General features: G+C 45.6%; 1 protein-coding gene across 1 annotated transcript in view; it reads right to left on the bottom strand.

Moving 5' to 3' along the window:
• LRRC4C (leucine rich repeat containing 4C) overlaps positions 1–21,912 on the bottom strand; it is a 342,231-nt gene that overhangs the window by 98,639 nt on the left and 221,680 nt on the right. The window contains exon 2 of the mRNA XM_078684340.1: positions 670–777. The gene's annotated coding sequence lies outside the window, so the exon portion shown is untranslated. The remainder of the gene's footprint in view (positions 1–669; positions 778–21,912) is intronic.

Consider the following 21,912-nt stretch of genomic DNA (forward strand, 5'->3'; position numbering starts at 1 on the left):
CTAAATACTTTTGGAAAATATTGATTTGCATATAGAACAGTGGTTAATTTATAAATAAATAAGTGCTGGAGCCCTGGTCAGGAGGCTACCACAGTTTGCACCACCCATTGCCACTGAACTTACACAACTACTAACCATCACACTGCTAACAATGTGACAATTCAAATTATTCAAGACTACCAAAACTTTCAGAATGGCATCGGAGGCAGGCATTAGTTGTTTTTAATGTACATTAAACTGGCAAACAACTTTTTCGGCTCATCTTTAAATTACACAAACAGCGCCACCATGTGGCAGCTGTCATAAGTGCCGGTTCCGGCAGTTCAGTGCTGGTGCCGAGCACCGGAAACCACTGGCTCAAATTAAACACCAATAGAGAAGAAATGCACACAAGTAAATGTTGTGGATAGCTCCCCACTGGATTCCAGAGGAGTCAAGAATGTAGCATCCGTAAGGCAGTGTGGAACAAAGGACTAGCTTTGTGCAGAATATGGCATCAGCCACCTTGCAACCTATCAAACAATGGACTCTCAAACACCAGAATCATGGGGTTACAAAACCCCAAACATAGAGCAGTAGGGAATCCCCTCCGCTTCAGAGCAGACCTCTCTGCTGAGCAGCGGCAAGGACATGGATGGCGCTAGAGGACTAGGGCATGGTGGGGCTCACCTCGCATTCGGTGGGACTGCTCCTCCCCGCACTCTCTGCGCTGCTCCTCTGCTTCCACAGGTCTCCGTACTGACTACAAGAGGTCTCTTCAGAACAGCATACAACCCCCTAGAATAATAGAATAGCTACATTAAACCACATAATCTGGCTTAAATATATTTCTCCATGCAGGATACATACATTTTTATTGTATCAAGTTATTTAAAACCATCACAATATAAAAACAGCAATCTTATTAAAACTGATAAAAACAGAGCAAAACTTCTAATAGCATATCCATTCTATACATTTGGCACGACCAGCCTTCCTAAAGAGTCTGTTCGCCTAAAGTGCACGGCGCGATATTGTCCATATGGGATCTGGAAGTCCGGTTAAATAAAGAAGCGATAACAACTCGATCTCTGCAGGAAAAGATATGCTAAACTTCCAAGAGTTCTGTAAAGAGCAAAGGATCGATAAAAGCAGGGGCATCTCTCAGAACAGAGAATGTGATATCTTGGTGCATGCCCTTTATTACACTCCCCCATGAGATAGGTACAAGTACTCCCTCTCTATATGATCTCATTGACACCGTATCAAACGATGTAACATTAAACCCCTTTGCTGCGGCGGCTATTCCGCCGCAGTGCTAAGGGAGAGGCGGGGCCACGCGGCGCTCCCGTACTCGTGACGGAACCGCTCCGTCACGGCCCTCGGGTGAGCTATGCTTGTGACGGAACGGTTCCGCCACGGCCCCGCCCACTCTTTAGAACGTCAGCGCAGGCGGGGAATTTGCGCCTCGCAGGCGCGGCAAGCGGGCCGTGACGGAACCGTTCCGTCACCAGCACAGCCCACCCGAGGCTCGTGATTGAACGGTTCCGTCATGAGCATGGGAGGGGTTAATATCAACACATATGAGACATTGCAATGGTAAAAAAGTTATCTTTACGCTTCCAGGTCTGACAGCCTCTGCACTCGCTCATCTCCCGACAATGAGGATCATTGGGGCAGATTTACGTTTCCTGGCGCATTCCTGCAAATCAGCAGGGATGCGCCAGGAAAGATGCATTACACAAGTTTACCCTTGCGCTATGATGTGCCGCATTGTATATGCGTCGCATCTGTGATGGCGCAAGGGTAAACTTGTGTAACGCATCTTTCCTGGCGCATAAACAGATGCGTGTCGCATCTGCCAGCGTTAGGTTGGCGCAGTTCTGGAGTTGCATCGCGGACACGATCCAACTCCAGCACTGTTCCAACCCTGCCTATGTCCAACATGGTACGTCAAGCCTAATGCCTGCTTCAAACTGGCACAAGGTTTTACCGCAGCGGCGTCGAAAAAGGGACTGAGTGAAATCTTGTAGATTTCACTCAGACACTATTCTGAGGCGTTCCTGCGATGGAACACCCCCTAGCGCCGGAAAGCCCATATGAAACCGGATGCAGGTTTCATGTGGTGCAGGGCTTTACAATGTGACGCATCTCCCTAGATGCATCACGTTGTAAATACGGTGCAACATGATGCATGGTTTACGCGCCACTGCGTCACAGAAGTAAAGCAACGGCGGAGCAAATGAGGCGCAAGGGGCTTGTAAATCTGCCCCATTGTATTTTTGCTGTTGACAGAACTTGTTTGTGTAAGCTTGTATGCTTGCATTACACGAGTTATGTAAGCTTGTATTACACGAGTGTTTTGTGCTTGCATTACACAAGTGATGTGAGCTTGTGTTACACAAGTGATGTGAGCTTGTATTACACAAGGGATGTGAGCTTGTATTACACAAGTGATGTGAGCTTGGATTACACAAGTGATGTGAGCTTGTATTACACAAGGGATGTGAGCTTGTGTTACAATTGTATTACACAAGGGATGTGAGCTTGTATTACACAAGTGATGTGAGCTTGTATTACACAAGTGATGTGAGCTTGTATTACACAAGTGATCCATGCTTGTATGCTTGTATTACATGAGTGATGTAAGCTTGTATTACACGAGTGATGTGAGCTTGTATTACACAAGTGATGTAAGGTTGTATTACACAAGTGATGTAAGCTTGTATTGAACAAGTCATGTAAGCTTGTATGCTTGTATTTTACGAGTTATGTAGACTTGTATTACACAAGTGATTTGTGCTTGCATTACACAAGTGATGTGAGCTTGTATTACACAAGGGATATGAACTTGTGTTACACAAGAGATGTGAGCCTGTATTACACAAGTGATGTGAGCTTGTGTTACACAAGTGATGTGAGGTTGTATTACACAAGTGATCCAAGCTTGTAAGCTTGTATTACACGAGTGATGTAAGCTTGTATTAGACAAGTGATTTGAGCTATTATTATACAAGTGATGTAAGCTTGTATTACACAAGTGATGTAAGCTTGTATTGCATAAGGGATGTGAGCTTGTATTACAAAAGTGATGTGAGCATGTATTATAGAAGTGATGTGAGCTTATATTACGCAAGTGACGTATGCTAGCATTACACAAGTGATGTATGCTTGTATTACACAAGAGATATACGCTTGTATTACACAAGTTAAATGAGTATGTATTACACAAGTGTTGTTAGCTTGTATTACAGAAGTGATATAAGCTTTCACTCCTGTGTTATCGTACAACAAGCAGCGTTCAATTAAATGTGTGGCAAACAATAAAAAGTATTGCTTTCAACTGTTCTTCTAAGAAAACAGGCAGTCCTGCTAGCCCCACTTCAAATCAAGCAGGCTGCGCTCCATAGCTCAAGCTATGCACAGCATAGGCGCAAACAATGCGTCCCTGGCATTCCAAGTGCCAGAGGAACTATGTTTTCCAAGTAGGTTACATCTTGCACAATAGAAACGATGAAATCTCTTTGAGTACGGAGAGAGCAAATAGAGCCATGTATGGCATTATGAATGAATTGTACCAGAATCAAGGGTACAGAAGATCCATTTATGAATACTTATGTTCACTGTAAGTCACCCATTCAAGCTTAAACATTGTCACTACTAAACATCTATTCAAGCATGCATCTGTTCACTGCAAACCGCCCATTCATGCTTGCACATGTTCACTACTAGGCAACCATTCATGCTTGCACATTTTCGCTACTAAGCACCCATTTGTGCTTGCACATGTTCACTACTAGGCAACCATTCATGCATGCACACATTCACTGAAAATCACTAATTCATGTGTGCACTAGTTCGCTACTAAACACCCATTCACGCATGCACCGGTTCACTGTAAATCTCCCTTTCATGCTTGCACATATACACTACTAAACATCCATCTAAGCATGCATCCATTCACTGCAAACGGCCCATTCATGCGTCCTTGGACAAGTCACTACTAAGTACCTATTCAAGCAAGCATCTGCGCACTGCAAACCACTGCAAACCATCCATTTATGCTACACCACTATGCACCCATTCATAAATGCACATGCTCAATTCAAACCACCCATTCATGCTTGCACATGATCAGTAATAGGCGTCCTTTCATGCATGCACACGTTCACTGCAAATCACCCACTCATGGTTGCTCATGTTCACTAGAAAGCACCCATTCATGAATAGCATATGTTAACTACCAAGCAATGGTACATGCATGCATGCGCTCACTGCAAACAACCCATCCATGTCTGCATATGTTCACAAGTAAGCACCGTTTCATGCTTGCACATGTTCACCACTAAGCATCCATCTAAGCATTCAACCATTCACTGCAAACCACCCATTCATGCTTGGACATGTTTACTAAGTGCCTATTCATGCTTGCTCATGTTCACTACTATTCACCCATTCAAGCATGCATCCGTGCACTACAGACCACCAATTCATATTTGCTCATGCTCACTACTTAGCACCCATTCATGCTTATTCATGCTCACTACTAAGCGCCCATTCATGCTTGTTCATGTTCACTACTAAGCGCCCATTCATGTTTGTTCATGTTTACTACTTAGCGCCCATTCATGCTTGCTCATGCTCACTACTAAGCGCCCATTCATGCTTGTTCATGTTCACTACTAAGCGCCCATTCATGTTTGTTCATGTTCACTACTTAGCGCCCATTCATGCTTATTCATGCTCACTACTAAGCGCCCATTCATGCTTGTTCATGTTCACTACTAAGCGCCCATTCATGTTTGTTCATGTACACTACTTAGCGCCCATTCATGCTTGCTCATGTTCACTACTAAGCGCTCATTCATGCTTGCTCATGTTCACTACTAAGCGCCCATTCATGCTTGCTCGTGTTCACTACTAAGCGCCCATTCATGCTTGCTCATGTTCACTACTAAGTGTCCATTCATGCTTGTTCATGTTCACTACTTAGCGCCCATTCATGCTTGCTCGTGTTCACTACTAACCGCCCATTCATGCTTGCTCATGTTCACTACTTAGCGCCCATTCATGCTTGCTCATGTTCACTACTTAGCGCCCATTCATGCTTGCTCATGTACACTACTAAGCGCCCATTCATGCTTGTTCATGTTCACTACTGAGCACCCATCCAAGCATGCATCCGTTCAATGCAAACCACCCATTCATGCCTGCACGTTTGCTACTAAGCGCCCATTCATGCTTGCTCGTGTTCACTACTAAGCGCCCATTCATGCTTGCTCAGGTTCACTACTAAGCGCCCATTCATGCTTGTTCATGGTCACTACTAAGCGCCCATTCATGCTTGTTCATGGTCACTACTAAGCGCCCATTCATGCTTGCTCGTATTCACTACTTAGCGCCCATTCATGCTTGCTCAGGTTCACTACTAAGCGCCCATTCATGCTTGCTCGTATTCACTACTAAGCGCCCATTCATGCTTGTTCATGTTCACTACTAAGCGCCCATTCATGCTTGCTCGTGTTCACTACTAAGCGCCCATTCATGCTTGCTCATGTTCACTACTAAGCGCCCATTCATGCTTGCTCGTGTTCACTACTAAGCGCCCATTCATGCTTGCTCATGTTCACTACTGAGCACCCATCCAAGCATGCATCCGTTCAATGCAAACCACCCATTCATGCCTGCACGTTTGCTACTAAGCGCCCATTCATGCTTGCTCGTGTTCACTACTAAGCGCCCATTCATGCTTGCTCAGGTTCACTACTAAGCGCCCATTCATGCTTGTTCATGGTCACTACTAAGCGCCCATTCATGCTTGTTCATGGTCACTACTAAGCGCCCATTCATGCTTGCTCGTATTCACTACTTAGCGCCCATTCATGCTTGCTCAGGTTCACTACTAAGCGCCCATTCATGCTTGCTCGTATTCACTACTAAGCGCCCATTCATGCTTGTTCATGTTCACTACTAAGCGCCCATTCATGCTTGCTCGTGTTCACTACTAAGCGCCCATTCATGCTTGCTCATGTTCACTACTAAGCGCCCATTCATGCTTGCTCGTGTTCACTACTAAGCGCCCATTCATGCTTGCTCATGTTCACTACTAAGCGCCCATTCATGCTTGCTCATGTTCACTACTAAGCGCTCATTCATGCTTGCTCGTGTTCACTACTAAGCGCCCATTCATGCTTGCTCATGTTCACTACTAAGCGCCCATTCATGCTTGCTCATGTTCACTACTAAGCGCTCATTCATGCTTGCTCGTGTTCACTACTAAGCGCCCATTCATGCTTGCTCATGTTCACTACTAAGCGTACAATGCAGAGCAGCCACTCACAGTTCATGAGTCCAAGCACTACGTAATATGTGATGTAAATGGAGGCAGTTCTAACTAAACACCCCAAATCTCTCAACGAGATTCAACAATGCCAGACCCATTCACACCGCGGAAGGGCGCCTCCCTGTGAGGAAGATGACATGCTGACACCGCAAGAGCGCGGGACGCGTGGTACCCGGCGGCTCTAGGACTGTTTACCCAGACAGCAAACACAGTGAATAATTCCTAATTTGCTGAAAGCAATCACAGGAGCTGCTAAAAAGAATTCAACATCCGGTGCTGCTTCCAGCCGGAGCCCCTAAAAACCTGGCTGCGCCAATTAGCTAAAAGCGACGAGGAAATCGATAACTGTCAGATGGTCAGGGGACGGGTGATTTCAGGAGCTCCCGCCATGGCGCGCGCGCTCTTTCCTGCATCCAAAAGTCACCGCTTCCCACTGACCCTCCTGCTCTGAAATGTTATAAAGATTTACATAAATAGCGCTGCAAAAAAAAACAAGTTAAGAGAAAAATTTGTGCAGGTGGCACACACACTTCTATTTTATGGGAGGGAAAAGAATACTCACAGAAAAGAACAGTCAATACAATGTTATGTTTCCAAAAATGTTATGTTTCCAAATCAACATAAAAAATCCTTGAAATGCTCCAGTGATGGAGCGCTCGGAAGACCGTACCTCGCTCTTGCACCACTGAGGTCCCGTGCATAGAGCCCAGTGCACAGGATAACCATGCACAACGGGTGCAGTGGTAGAGGCAGGGGCGGCTCTAGGCTCATGGCGGCGCTGGGCAGGGAGCGTAGGTAGGGGGCCCCGGAATGGGGGTCATGGCAGCCCTGGGCAGGGAGCGTAGGTAAGGGGCCCCGGATTGGGGGGTCATGTGTCTGGTTTTGGAACAGAGCCGGAGGTCACCAAATCCCTGCCAGTGGCTGCCACGCAAATATGTATCCATCCTCAGATGATTATTATATTAAGGATATATTTTGGCATGGCTGCCCCTGGGGTTTGGTGGCCCTGTGCAGGTGCACAGCTTGCACATGCCTAAGGCCGCCCCTGGCAGAGGGACCTCTCGGACAGACCCTGTGCCCTGCTGCAAGGTCAGAAGCCTTGCACAGACACTTTGGTGGTCCCGGGACTTGTGCAGAGCCTATTCCAGAGACCACAACACCTGCCAAAGGGCATGGGCAACACCATGGTGGCAGAAGGGTCATGGCACAAGGCACCCGTGCCCTGGGACCCTTGTGTGTGTCCAAATCAACCAATCAATCAGGATTTGATGAGCACAGCTGCATCACCAGGGAGTGCCTCAAGGCGCTGGGAGAGCTTGACCTGTTCTCTTATTGGTTGAACATCCAGGCCTTGAGGTCCTTCCTGAACTGCTGGAGCGATGGTGAAGGTCTGAGGTAAAGAGGGGGGGGGGGGGTGTTCAGGTCTTAGCCGCCAGCTGGGCAGACTGATTCATACACAGCATTGTGCCAGCGAGACCCTACCGCTAGGTGTGCATCTGGTTCAGTACCACCAAAATTGGTTTGCGGGCTGATACCAGATATGGGCAATGGTAATTTGCTTTGTCAAGAACATTATGTGTGTAACTTCCAAAGCCGAAAGTTCACTAACATATTTTGTTAAAGGAAAGTGAACAAAAAGTGATAAAAAAGCATAGACATTTCCTTCAAAAATCTTTAGTGGAAGAATAATATTTTCACTCTGGAAACACAATCGTTTGTTAGATTGTGTGTTATTTACTGATGTTGTGTTGTAATGTGTATATATTATTCCCTTTTATCATGGAACATGTAACCTTTACTCTCCTGCGCATGCGCCACAGGAAAAAGGCACACCTAATACTAATTTTCGCCAAACGGTGTGTCTGCTTTAATTTTTATCATGTTTGACTTTAAATGGTGCTTAGTTTAATTGAGAACCAGTTATGTGATGTTTATTCTTTTTAGATAAACTGTTGCTAAATTTGTGTGGTATTGGAACCATTTAACGTTTGAATTTGCAGAGTTTTTAATTTCTTTTTTATACGATGAAGACACTGGGTATAACCACTACTGTTTTTTTTTAACATTGTTTTTATTTTCACTTGTGCTTTTTTAATGACACGATGATATCAGACTATGAATAAGACTTTATTTTACCTATTTATTTCCAGGACAGATTTACACTCATGTTAATATGGATTCAACACATGGGTGCAAGTCAATGCGTGTGCATGAGTAGGTGAGTGAAGTTGACCACGTCTGTAGAGAGTACATGTAACAACTCTCTAGGTTTGTGTTAGGTTATTGTAAACCAGCTGCATGTATGCCAGCTTACATCACGAAGCACTTCCTGGTATGTACATTCATTTTGCCTTTAGTGCAGGGCACAAGTCATTTAAAAAAAAAAAGTGGGGGGACGCTGTCACCGGAAGTGACGTCACGACAGGAAGTGACGTCAGGAAAGGTGCCGAGCTCCTCGTCCCAGAGAGGCCAAAGAGTGAAGTCCAGCTGTTTGCCAGGGGGGACGGCATCCCCCCGGTAAAATAAGTGGGGGGACGCCGTCCACCCGCGCGGTACCCTGACTCAAGCCCTGCTTTAGTGTGTATTGTAGCCTGGAGCATGTGATGTAATGTGTGTGTGATCAGCATGAGCATCCCTCTGGATGCTGTAATATGTGTGTCATGAGTGTTCTTGTATGTGTGTGTGAAGGTTACGTGGCTGGTGCAGATGTGCGGATCATGACACATGATGTCACATTTTGATGCAAATGCCAGAATGTGATGTGACCGTGTTGCAGGCAGTAAGAGGCAGCAGTGAAAGCAGGTTATAACCAATGCCTCATGATTGTAAATTTGGTGGAACAGTGGATGGTGGGTCTGTACCCCACATCTTGGAGGTACATGCATATGGTTCAAGTTGAATATTGAGACGGTAAAAGCAGCTGAAGCCAGTCCTAATAGGCGTAGGGGCCGTGCCCCACACCCTTTGCCCAAAACGAAGAGTGTCTGTCAACCTGAGCAAAGGTCAGCCTGACAGACACTTTTTATTTTCAGATGAGGCTTCCAGGAACTAGATATGCTCTAAATGTACAAGCTCCTGGCTGCCTGAACTGCACTTTGCAGGTCTGAAGATGTCTCTGCTCCTGTGGGCGTGCCCTCTACAGCTGGGCAAAGCCCCTGGAGGCCCTCCTCCTCGTGACGTAGGAGAGTGTCACTGATTGGGTGCCTCTTTTCTAAGCCCTGAAGTGCCCAGGGCCGAGTGTCATTCACTGACACCTGCGTCACAGAGTGGGATGGGGTCAGCAACTCTGACTCGATCCCACTCTGTGACGAGAGGGGCTATTGCCATCCCTCATTGGCTGACAAAAGGTCAGCCAATGAGGGAAGGTAGCAGCCCCAACCCTCCTGGAGCCTAGGAGGCAGAGCTGTGCAGTTCTACATTTTTAAAACATATTTAGTACATGCGTGCATGAATATTTGGGAGTGAGGGTCGTGAATGCATGTGTGCACAAGCTGTTCCTTCACTCTACCTGACTCATGTGTGTACGCTTTGTAGACTGGTTACCAGTGGATTTGTTTGTACTTATGAGATGTACATTGCGTTGCACAGCGATGGCTCCTCCACTAAGGCAGAGGAGTGTTGCCCCCCTGCTTTTAAGCAGTGTAAAAAAGAAAATGATAATAACTGAACATTATTATCATTTTATTTGTTCCTGTGGCTAGGGCAGGTAGGGGTGTTTCGATAACTGGGCAGGGAAGGAGTAGTTTGCCTACTCATAAGTGCACATAACTGTTTGGCCGGCCTTCTCGGGCTGGCCACCTTCCCTGTTCTCCACACAGGCTACATTTCAGCCTGCGTGCAAAGCATGCCCAGGATACCTGTTCCTGGCAGAGCGTCAAACAACGATGCACAGATCGCATTGCAGCAATGTGATTGGTCAGGGTTGCCTGGGTGCTTCCTTGTTCCTGAGTCCTGACAGAGGAGAGACGTGGCAGGAATAAGGTACGTTTTTTTCCATTTATTAATTAGTTTTTTCCCCCGCCATCCTTGATCTGTGCCGGCCTCCACTGGGGGTACATGTGCTTATTTGTCAAGAAATGTCCAGGCTTAGGCATCTGGCTGTTGGATGAATATTTTTACTGTCTACATACATGTTCTGGATATTAGGAACAAGAAAGAACATGTTTCTAAGTAACAGGGGTGTGCAAAATTCAGTTAATTTGTTTTCACATAATTATGCGAAATTACAACATAATTATAAGCAATTACATGTAATGTAAATGTGCCATTTCGAGCTATATTTTAGAATAAAATGGGCCCTCATACAATTTTTGGCATGAGCACGCATTTAAACAGAAGCCCCACAAACAGCCACGCATGGTCTGTTGTTGCCACCCACTGTAAATTTTTACCACAAATTACGAACAGCATATAATTATGCAAAGTGGAGTAATGGCGTAATTTGGGTATTTATATTGAACAGGCTTATTGTGTCATTTCCAAAATTATGCAAATTCTGCAGGCATAATTTACATTTCACCCAGTTTTGCTCAATACCTGATTCGCATTTATTTCATCCACGTGAGAAGGAAGGGAGTGAGTGAGAAAGAGAGAGAGTAGTTGTCTAGGGCATGCAGCGATGATCAGGCCTCTTATGGGTTGTGATGGGCAGCACAGACACACAGAATTCAGAACAAAGATGTTCAGAACATGACAAGCCTCTTTCTGAGGCACTCAGGCTCTGGCAGCACAAGTTTATTTCGCATGGATGACTGCAGTGATGGTATCTTCTGGTGGAGGTGATTATCTGCGAGTTAGATCCAATGGAAGAACCTACACTGACGCGGACAGAGCCAACATGGCCGCAGGCAGAACCCTGCCGATGGCAGCGCCCAAGAAACTGATGAGAAACTAATTATGTTTGTCAGGAGTCATTTTTCAATCCCAAGCCCCCATTGTTCTATGTCGAAATGACTTATTGAGATAACCTGCAAGAGCTGGTCAACCCCATATGCACCACCAACAGTTGACCAGCTTCTATTGTTCAAAGCAGCAGCATGGCTGCAGATATCTGGTGACAGAGGTCAATGCTCATGGAAGCATCCTCACCAACAGCTTCAAGGCAATCATTTACAGAGCACATGAACATTTATAAAATGGAGGCGTTTAGTGTGCATCAGGTGTTGAAGGACATGAAGTTGTAGTTAAGAGTTTTGTATAGCGCTCGATCATCGTGCGGTTTCTTGGCGCTGAGAACGGAAAGCTCCGGTGGAGGCAGAGGAGGCCACTTAAGGTGAAAAGGCGCGGGAGAAGTGGAAGGTTTTGAGAGCTTTACGAAAGTCCAGATAGATAGGAGTAGACCTGATAGAAAAGGGAAGGGTATTCCAAAAGGGGGGGGCCAAGGTAGAGAACCTCATGCCTCCGAGTTTTTTCCTACTAAAGCGAGGAACACATAATAGAAGCTGGGAGGAGGAACGCAGATCTCTGTTGGGAACGTAAGCTTTAATTTAATTTGGAATTAATAAAGGCTGGTGCAGTGCCAGCCAGGGCCAGGAAAATCGTGCAGCCCATCTTGAATAGGGATCGTTCAAGGATGGGCAGCCAGTGGAGAGTTTTTAACAACTGAGTGACATGGTGGAATTTAGGAAGTCGGTAAATCAGACAGGCAGCCTGGTTTTGAATTAGTTGTAGGCACCGGAGTTCGCATGCCGGAACACCTACATACAAGCCATTGCCATAATCAAGGCGTGACATGATCATGGCAAGGAGAATGAATTTGAGTGCTGTAAAAGAGAAGAAACGAGAAATTTTGCGAATGGTTCGGAGAGTCAGGAAGCATGATGAAGCCACAGTGCTAATCTGGGGGTGCATTGTGAGGTCCTTGCTGACTTTGATTCCCAGGGTTTTTACAGAAGCAGAGCGTAGAGGGGGAGGACCAAGGGAGAGAGGCCAGACATGAAGCCAGTATTTTAGTTTTTCAAATGAATCTTTATTTTCAATCAGTTAATTCTCACAGAATAGGTGATTATAAGGTCAGCCAACAAGTTTCGTTCTCATGGTGAGAACTACGTCATTAACATAAACATACATTTAGTAGACAAAATTACTTACAACACAGAATGAAAAGAATGAATAAAGAAGAAAGGAAGAAAGTAAGACATGAGTTCTTCTTGTGACTGGACCCCGCTGGTAGGGTAACTGCCTACATTGACATGTATTTAGTGTTAGTGGAGAAGTGTGTCTCACTGGTTAGAGGAGGCAGACCGTGAAGCAGAGGTCAAACCCGGGACCATGGTTCAATTCCCCACGCGGCAGGGTCCTGAGCCCAAATGTCCACGGACTCGATAATTCTCGCTTCGGTGCCTACTCGAACCATGTGTTCACAATCTGCAACTCTGGGCAATAGCTTGCTAAATCTCCACTACGGCCCCCCGCGGCGGGATGCTTGGCTGTCACCTTGGGGATGCCCAGTACGGGTTATCTCACAGGGAAAAGCCAGGACAGGTTCCCATAGCAAGTGCCTTGAGACCTTGTGGTGATAAGGCGCTATATAAGAACCTTTGACATGACATGACATTTGTTAAAACAAATATACATGAGAAATCCCAGGGTATAAACCACATATGCAGATGCCGGGAGTAAAATACACCATTTATTACATTGTTAACGAAGGGGAGGGGCATCATGACTCACTCAAGACTTTGTGATCAGGAATTATGGTCACTACACATCATCAACAATAGTAAAAGCATATTTTACTCTGCGTATCCCCGTACACAGAATTCATAATAGAACTATGTCATATCGGCCTGTATTGTCATTGAAGGGTCTAGTGACATTTACAAACCATAAGACCGAAGGTGAGTGGTTAATAAATGTCAGCTGATACCCGAGTTTGCAATATAAGAGTATACAACAAATGTTACTCATTTGATATTTTTATATTACATGATTTATTCATTGATTTTAGTACTCATTAGGAAGATTTCTAGTAACCGAATATCATCCATTTAGTATTCATTGTTTGTCTGAGACTGCAGATATGTCTGTTAATGTTTAGAGAAATGTGTGTGTTTGTTGAGAATAATGTGGTAATGTTTAAAATGTGTTTAAAGCAACAATGGTTATTAGAGTAGATTTAACAAGGCATATATGGAGAACGAAAATAAAGTGCAATGTGGGACGGTGTAACTCTGTGCTGACAGGGTTCTGCCTTGACTAGGATAATTTTCACAAACTGGGTAAGATACATTGGTGGATGGTTTCATTAACGTATGAACCGTCAAGGGTGAGCTTTCCACATTTGCTGATTAATGGCACAAGGGACTCATTGTCATTTGAAAGCTTTTTTACTAGCACAGAAGAAAAGACAATGCTGTATCTTTAAGTAAAGAAACCTACTGACTTTTTCCAAGGGTCAGTAAATCAAAATATACAAGTTGACCAATTGGCTTTATCCATGGGTCTCCATATCAACATACATAAAGTAAACCTATTTTTTTGTTACAACGTCACCAATAATTTTAACCAAATGTATGATTCATAAATTCACACATTACAAAGTTTCTATAAAAGTAATTGCCATCAAAAATGTTTAATAAAGCTTTGTCAAAAAAAATTAAAATGTCTTTAAGGCTTTTATCAAACATTTTTCAGGCCACGAAGTGCAACCATTGAAGCCAACCCAAGGGGGCCCTGCACTAAAGCAGAAGAGCAGAAAGCACCAGCCACAAGTGCTTTAAAAACATGATAAGCTCTCCTGGGGTCATAGATGTAATGTCCAGGGAGATTTATGTTAAAAAATAAATGTTGGGAGGCAACTACAGTCCCTGCAGCACCCCACAATGTTAATCAAATGCTTGGTGGTGCATGTGTCCCTTCTAGAAGCACCACTAGTCTATAAAAAAAAAAGCCTTTGCAGGTCATAATAGGGTGCTCCAACCCAGAACAGTTCATAATAAATGAGTGTCTCATGCTATTTGTTGGTGTCCCGTGCTCACCAAAGACACCGACATCTTTATATTTTGTTGTAGTTGCAAAAGAGCCCCAGGTCCCCCGCGGACTGCTAGCTCCCAACAAGTGGCCCGTGAGCTGCAAAGGACCCAGCTGCATGTTTGTTTTTTGGATTTTAACTTACTAGCAGGGAAACATAGAATCGCTCTTTGCAGTTGTTACGCCTAGGCCTGAGTTGCACCCACCAAAAGTATGTTTGAGACTGCAGTGGGTGCACCAGGGTTCGCACAGCCCCGACGGCTGCCTGCATGCTAACATCCTTGGTGCAGCTGGAGCTTGGATTGTTCCACCCAAAAGGAGCAGTTGTTTTTGTTTTCTCCCGTCAGGTGTAAGCAATTTTAATTTCCCAACCTGCAAGAGCATGGGCAAGGAAATAAAAGTCTGCTTCCAGCCTGTGGGAGCATTTCTAAAGCTACAGCAGAGTAGAAGCAGGCATACCTTCCCTGCCGGCGTTCCTGCGGGCAGGGGAGGCATGTCTGCAGCCGCGGCCCATGGAGGGAGTTGCGGTGGGGCAGAGAGGCGGGAGTGGGGCAGGGTGGTGGGTGCTAAAACCCGGAATATGGATAATTGGAGGTAAGTAAACAATTTAATTAATAAAATTAATTTCGTAGCGCGGGCTGCATCGCATTTTTGCAATGCAGGGCGCGCTACAAAATTTGTTTTATTTATTAAATTGTTTACTTACCTCCAATTATCCACATTCCGGTTTTTAGCACCCACCACCCTGCCCCTCCCCCGCCTCGTCTCTCTGCTCCTCCACAACTCCCTCCACGGGCCGTGGCTGCATGTCTGTTCCCACCCGGTGGGAGCCTTAAAAATACTCCCACCAGAGTGGCAGCAGACATATGTTTCCCTGATAAAGTACTTGCGGGCAGGGAAACTGCTGTAACCAGAAGAGGGCCCCCAGGACGCTGTGATTGAGGCATCCCCAGGGTACGGGCCTTTACGGGCTCAGGGAAGGGGGCCGTGCACCCCCTCCCCTTTCATTTAAGCTCCGTTCTGGGGGATGGAGTCATTATGGTCTATTGAGGTTTGGGAGTGACAACCATGCAACCCATGTTAATGATGTTGGCCATGGGGCATTGGGTCCATAAGGCCTGTAGAGGTACAGGGAGGGCTTTGTGTACCTCCCTCTGCATTTTTCTGGTATTCCCGCCTGAAAGGTGGGGTGTCTGTGGACATTTCAGGCTCAGTAAGAGGAGCAGTGTGCCCCTCCTCTTTAATGTGAGATTGGTCCTTGAGGATGGGGTACCCGGGTCCTATGGAGGCACCCGCATCCTCTTTATATTCAGGTCATTCCCCGGGGATGGGGTCTCTGAGGCCTCGCAATAGAAACACTGCTCTTTTTCAGTGGATGAGGAGCTCCCCAGCAGGCAAATTTCTCTTTTTGCTAGAACACTCAAACACTTTGCACAATTTCTTGTGCTGAGCGTTGTTCAAGTTCAAGTTCAGAGATTTGTATAGCGCACTACTCACCCATAGGGTCTCAAGGCGCTTGTGGGAGGGGGTGCATTATTTATCGAATAGCCATGTTTTAAGATCCTTCCTGAAGGAAATGTGGTTCTGTGTGAGGCGGAGGTGAGTGGGGAGAGAGTTCCAGGTCTTGGCCGCCAGGTAGGAAAAGGATCTTCCTCAAATGGTGGATCTGTGGATACGCGGGACTGCGGCAAGCGCTTGGTTGGAGGATCTTAGTTGGCGGGTGGGTGTGTAGAAGGACAGTCGTGTGTTGAGGCATTCGGGTCCTATATTGTAGAGGGCCTTGTGAGCGTGGGTGAGGAGACGGAAAGTTATTCTCTTGTTGACGGGATGCCAGTGGAGGTCTTTCAGGTGGCCGGTAATTTGAGCTTGGCGTGGGATGTCCAGTATGAGTCTAGCCGACGCATTTTGGATGCGTTGGAGTTTTTTCTGTAATTTGGCTGTGGTTCCGGCGTAGAGGGTGTTTCCATAATCCAGTCGGCTAGTGACCAGTGCGTGAGTGACCGTCTTTCTAGTTTCGGTGGGGATCCAGCGGAAGATTTTTTTGAGCATACGGAGTACGTTGAAGCAAGAGGATGAAACGGCGTTAACTTGTCTGGTCATCGAGAGGGAGGAGTCTAGGATGAAGCCTAGGTTGCGTGTGTGGTTTGTGGGTATGGGTGCTATGCCCAGATCCGATGGCCACCAAGAGTTATCAAGAGTTGTGATATCAGAGTGAACTTGCAGTACTAGTGCGTTCACTACAAGTACTTTGACTAGTTGTACTTTCGCTACAAGTGCTTGCACTACTTGCACTTGCATTACTAGTGGGCCTCATGAACAACTGAATGAAAACATGGCAATTTTTCAACAAAACTTCTGTTTCTAAAGTGTATTTCCTACCAAAAGGCTCACTTTAACAAAGGCACAAGACAACCATACAATAGTAATAGAAGCTGATATTTCAAAATATAGTATAGTAAGATGTCTGCAAACTTGAACTTCTGTTAAGATCCAAACTTTATCTTACTTGTGTTTTAAAGCAAACTTAAATGGAATATTAGACTAGTGCAAGGTCTGATCACCACTATTTTCTAATTTGAAGTAAAACATATTATGGACGGTCACCCGTGAAACCATTACATGTTAATACAGAAGAAATATTTACACAAAATGGTGTTTTTTCTCAAATATGCACCCTTATGCCCTTGAAAATATACTTATAAGTATTTCTAGAACTACGACTAAAGATTGAGCAACGAAACACATATGTTCACATCTTCTCATTGTATGGTGCCCTGGATTAGTGTCTAGAATGCATTGTGATGGGATTAGAGCCAGCAGTCCTTTACCTAAACCAAAGGGGTCTTATTTATGGGATTTTGGCATGGGGCAGTGCAGCAAAACACCTTGCTGTGCTGCCCTACGCCAAAGTGAAAGGGCAGGAATGCACATTATTTAATCACTATGGTGCATTCAAGTCTATTTTCCATGCGCTCCCGCCGTTTCGGCAGTCTATCGCCAATGTAGACACTCTTGCACCATGGTGCACGGGTGCCTCCTATGCATACAGGGTTATTTTATGCAGGAAGCCAAACCTTCCTACACAGACACAATCCTACAAAACCATTTCCTCTTTCTATGCGTGCTACAGATTGCGGCACACAAAGAAAAAGGAGAAAATTAGGAGAAATACTCAAATTACTCCTCGTTACGCCTCACCTCAGGAAGCGTACGGACTTAGCTCTTCTTCATGTTTATGTTTTTGTAAATCTGGGGCAGCATCAAATTCCGTTGGTATCGGCTGGCCAAACTCTCCGCAATGCCCATGGAACGCCTCCAGCGATTTTTGCTGCGTTGCCTTACTCATGATTTATGAGGCCACTCAAAGCCACACACGCTGGCTATAAATGGCTTCACCAATTGGATAGAGAGACCTTGGTCATGCATGCACCACTTTACGAGGTTCAAAAGTGACGCAGAGCTCTCATGAAGAAGCCCCTTATTTTTGATCACTTAGATTCACATATGGTAACCTTCCCAACACAGCCTGCTGTTTACTCCACTGGCTTTACCCAATCTCATGTGACCAATGCCAGGGCTTGTACAGGAGTATCACCGGTGAGCACTATGCCACGTGTGCACTCCTAATGAGTATGAGGAATAGCAACAATTGACCATGTCTACAGCCGTGGTCCATGCAGGTAACAGTAGTGGGGCGGATTGGGCCGCGTGGGGTGGGGAGGGCATTTGGAGGGACGATGCAAGGGGAAAATTAAATAAAGAATTAATTATCCCTCACCATCGTCCCTCGAAATCCTCCCCCCTTCTAAAAGAAGTCTCCCCATGTGTGTATGCGTCTCTGGACGTTTCTGTTATTACAACACTGGCTCTTACAGGTTACCAAGACTGAACAGTAGAGGTGTGATTGTTTTTAAGACTTATGAAGTCAACTTCTTCTATTCTACAAAGAGAGAGCTTGATTTGGGCCAGCCACTTAAAAACTATTGGCTTGTTTGGGTAATCCCCCTTCACCCATTGGCCATTGTCAATCTCATCTTGAATCAACCCAGAACAGTATTTGGGTCTGATGTTATTTTATTAGCTGTTACATTGGTATGCTTCCACCACCAAAGTGTCCTTCCAGCAAAAATGCATAAAGGACTATTTTTACCCTCAACCATCCCACTTTTTGTTAAATTTGATTATCTCTTTCATGCATTACATACAAAACGCAGAGCACACTAGTTCATTTTATGGCAAAGAAATGAATTGCTAGGAGTACCAAGGGGTCCTCTAAAACTGCCATTAAAGGAATGGATATTTTGTGGGGAGTGGTTCGTGTGCATTTTATATAGTGTGCACTCGGCCTAAGGATGCTTTACATGAGCACCAGTTACATTGCACAAAGTCAGTGATTTACCCAGAATCACAGGATGTTTGCTCTATGCTGGGCCACAAGCCTGGGCCCCCATTGCAATGTTAGCAGCAGTGGCTGGCGTGTTCTGAGGGTGGTGGGCAGGAGGTTGCTACAACAAGAATATATAACAACAATTCCACTTACCTTGGTAGTGCGACGTTCTCCTCTCTCGGGTGTCTCAGGAAGCTCCTAATGCAAGAAACTGCACTACTGAATATTAGTGTTGATTTCACAGCATGCAAGCAGCACCAGGAGTGGATAGAGCAGCCTCTCTCTTGGCGCTCCTAAGGTCACTGTAGGCCTGCGCGTTCTCTAACCCAGCTGTCTAACAAAACACAGTTAGAGAACTTTAAAAATGTGCATGTCTGGCTAGCTATCCGAAGACAGCCGGCCAAAGAGACATGCACATTTTTAAGTGAACAGCTCTCTGCTGCTGTCGCTCATTAGCGCTTACCCCACCCCAACCTGACACTTAAGGGACCTTTGCATTTTAAAGCGCACAGCTCCCTACTGCTGCCGCTCGTCAGCGCTGACCCCGCCCCGACCTGACACTAAAGAGACATGTGCATTTTAAAGCACACAGCTCCCTGCTGCTGCCGCTCGTCAGCGCTGACCCCGCCCCGACCTGACACTTAAAGAGTAATGTGCATTTTAAAGCGCACAGCTTCCTGCTGCTACCAATCATCAGCGCTGGCCCCGCCCTTACCTGACACTAAAGAGACATGCGCATTTTAAAGCGCACAGCTCCATGCTACTGCCACTAATCAGCGCTGGCCGCGCCCTGTCCTGACACTTAGTTTGGGACGGGTTGCTAAAAAATAAAACAGTAATAAATAAACTTTATAACTGTTTCATGTTTTTACTCTGGAGATTGTGGATGACGCTTCTCTGCTCATAGCCTCCCCTGCAGCAGCTCCTGCCGTAATGCTACATCCAAGCTGTTACAATTAACCGCCGGGCATGGATTACAGGTTTTAGTGTACTAAGATCATCTGCATGAAAACTGTGCACCACGTCTGCAGTTGTCTATTAAGAGCACACAAGAAACCAGCTCACTATATTGTACCAGGGCCGGACTGGCCATAGCGGGCACCGGGCAATCCCCGTGCGTCGCACGGGTGGGGCCCGTTTTGGGCCCCTGGGGGCCGTTTTTGCAAATCGGCCCTGTACCAAAATCGGCCGAAAACCAACCCCGGCAAATAGCTCGGCGGCACGTCCAACACCCCCCCCTTCCCCGAGTGGGGAGGGGGGGCCGGCCGAGCACTTCGCCAGGGCCGGTTGTGGTTCCCAGTACGACCCTGTATTGTCCGTGCAGTTTGTAAAGTCATACGGTGAGCTTTGGCAGTGCAGCAGCTGCACACATTCAGCTGTTGTCTTCCTACAATACCCTTCCTACTGGTACCACGTCTTCCTCAGCAAACATTACGCAGGCAGTGGAAAACAGATGTTCCAAGACTTGGCGTAATACGAAATTAGAAAATTACAATTCTACTCGACCTCATTTAAAATACCTATTACCCAGAATATATTGTTTCAAGACTACAGTACTACGAAATTACAAACATTCTGACATTTAAAAAAATAATATATATTCCTTGTCTCCCCTTTCATCTCTCCTGATCTTTCTCCACCTGCATTCCGTTCCTCCTCAGCCATTTTAGGAGAAGAAGCTACATGCAGATAACCGAGAAAACTTATTTTTAATACACTATCCCCCAGATGCATCAAGAATCCATTTTGCGATTCCTTATTAGCGAAAAATAAGGAATTGCTAATAAGGAATAGCAAAATGGTATGCAGGAAGAAATCACTTTAAAAATAGCGATTTCTTTAAAAATAGCGATTGCGAGTCGCAATTAAGGAATACCCATTCTTCCTATGGGCCTAGAAGCCCATAGGAATGAATGGGAAGAATTTTCAATTTGCGAATCGTAATTAGCGAATCGCAAACTGAGAATGCAATTTCAAGGGTGCAGGGGTGTTCAAAGGACACCCTGTGGCACCCCTGAAATTGATCTGTGCACATATGTTGCGCACACACATGCCCTTAGGGCATGTGTGTGCACAACATGAAAATTTGAAAAATGCACTTTAGTGCATTTTTCAAAGTTTTTGCAAATTACCATGAAGTTGTACTTCATGGTAATTTGCGAGCCCTATTAGCGAAATTGTTATTTTTTAAACTTTATGTATTGCATTTAAGGAATCTCAATTTGAGATTCCTTAAATACAAGTAAGCGCAATTTAGCGAATTTTTAATTTGCGATTTTTGCATTTGGGATGATGCATCCCAAATACCAAAATATCGGTCGTAAAGGGTCAGATTCTGAGAATCCGCCCCTTTGCGAGCCGTTTTTTGCTTCATGCATCTGGGCCCAGGCCCGGACTGGCTGTTACGGGCACCGGGCAATTCCCCGGTCGGCCGCAAGTGTGGGGGCCGTTTTTGGGCCCCTGGGGGCCGTTTCTGTGATAGGGCCGTTTTTGCAGCAGAGCTGCAAAATCGGCCCTGTAACAAATTCGGCGGAAAAGCGGCCCTGGTAAAGAGCTTGGTGGCACCCCCCCCCCCCCCCAGGGGTAGGAGGGGGGGCCGGCCGAGCAATTTGCCAGGGCCGGTTTTGGTTCCCAGTCCGGCCCTGGGTTGTTATTGCTTTGAGCGCATTGTATAACACACAACATCAAGGAAGGCCTGCCGAGCATTGCACTGCACTAGTTTCCATGCTTCGGGTTTTTTTTTAGATAAGGGAAAAAGTTAAACTTTGCTCCCTGATTAAAGAAGCGAAGCTCCTTTGCTGAAATGCGAAGGGTGAATAGAATTTGCAAAAAGGCAGAAAGAAAACTCTGATGTTTCAGTTGTCAAGGTGCTCCCTGGACCAATAAATAATGAAAAAAAGAGAATTAAATGGAATTTGATAAAGGATAAACTGTCCGTGAAGTAAAGATAATGACTTGGATCTGAAATGGTGCTTTAGAGGGATTTGAACGAGCGAAAGAAAGGTTGTACTTTCAGAAAGGTATGAAATAGTGAAATACAGCTCAGGAAAGCAATTTAGGCCTTTATGGTTCTCAGCTCCTGAAGTGTGCGCGCGGAAAGCTGATGTAAGGAGGCAGTTCATTTATGGCACTCGGAGAGAGTGAGTCACAGTCGAGTCCATCCTGCAGCAGGACTGGATAAAGGTAACAACAAGCACTGGCAATGGCAATAGGTCTGGCTGTGAAGGAATGT

Source organism: Lissotriton helveticus, chromosome 3_2 (genome assembly GCF_964261635.1).
Source record: "Lissotriton helveticus chromosome 3_2, aLisHel1.1, whole genome shotgun sequence".
In the NCBI taxonomy this organism is placed as follows: domain Eukaryota; kingdom Metazoa; phylum Chordata; class Amphibia; order Caudata; family Salamandridae; genus Lissotriton; species Lissotriton helveticus.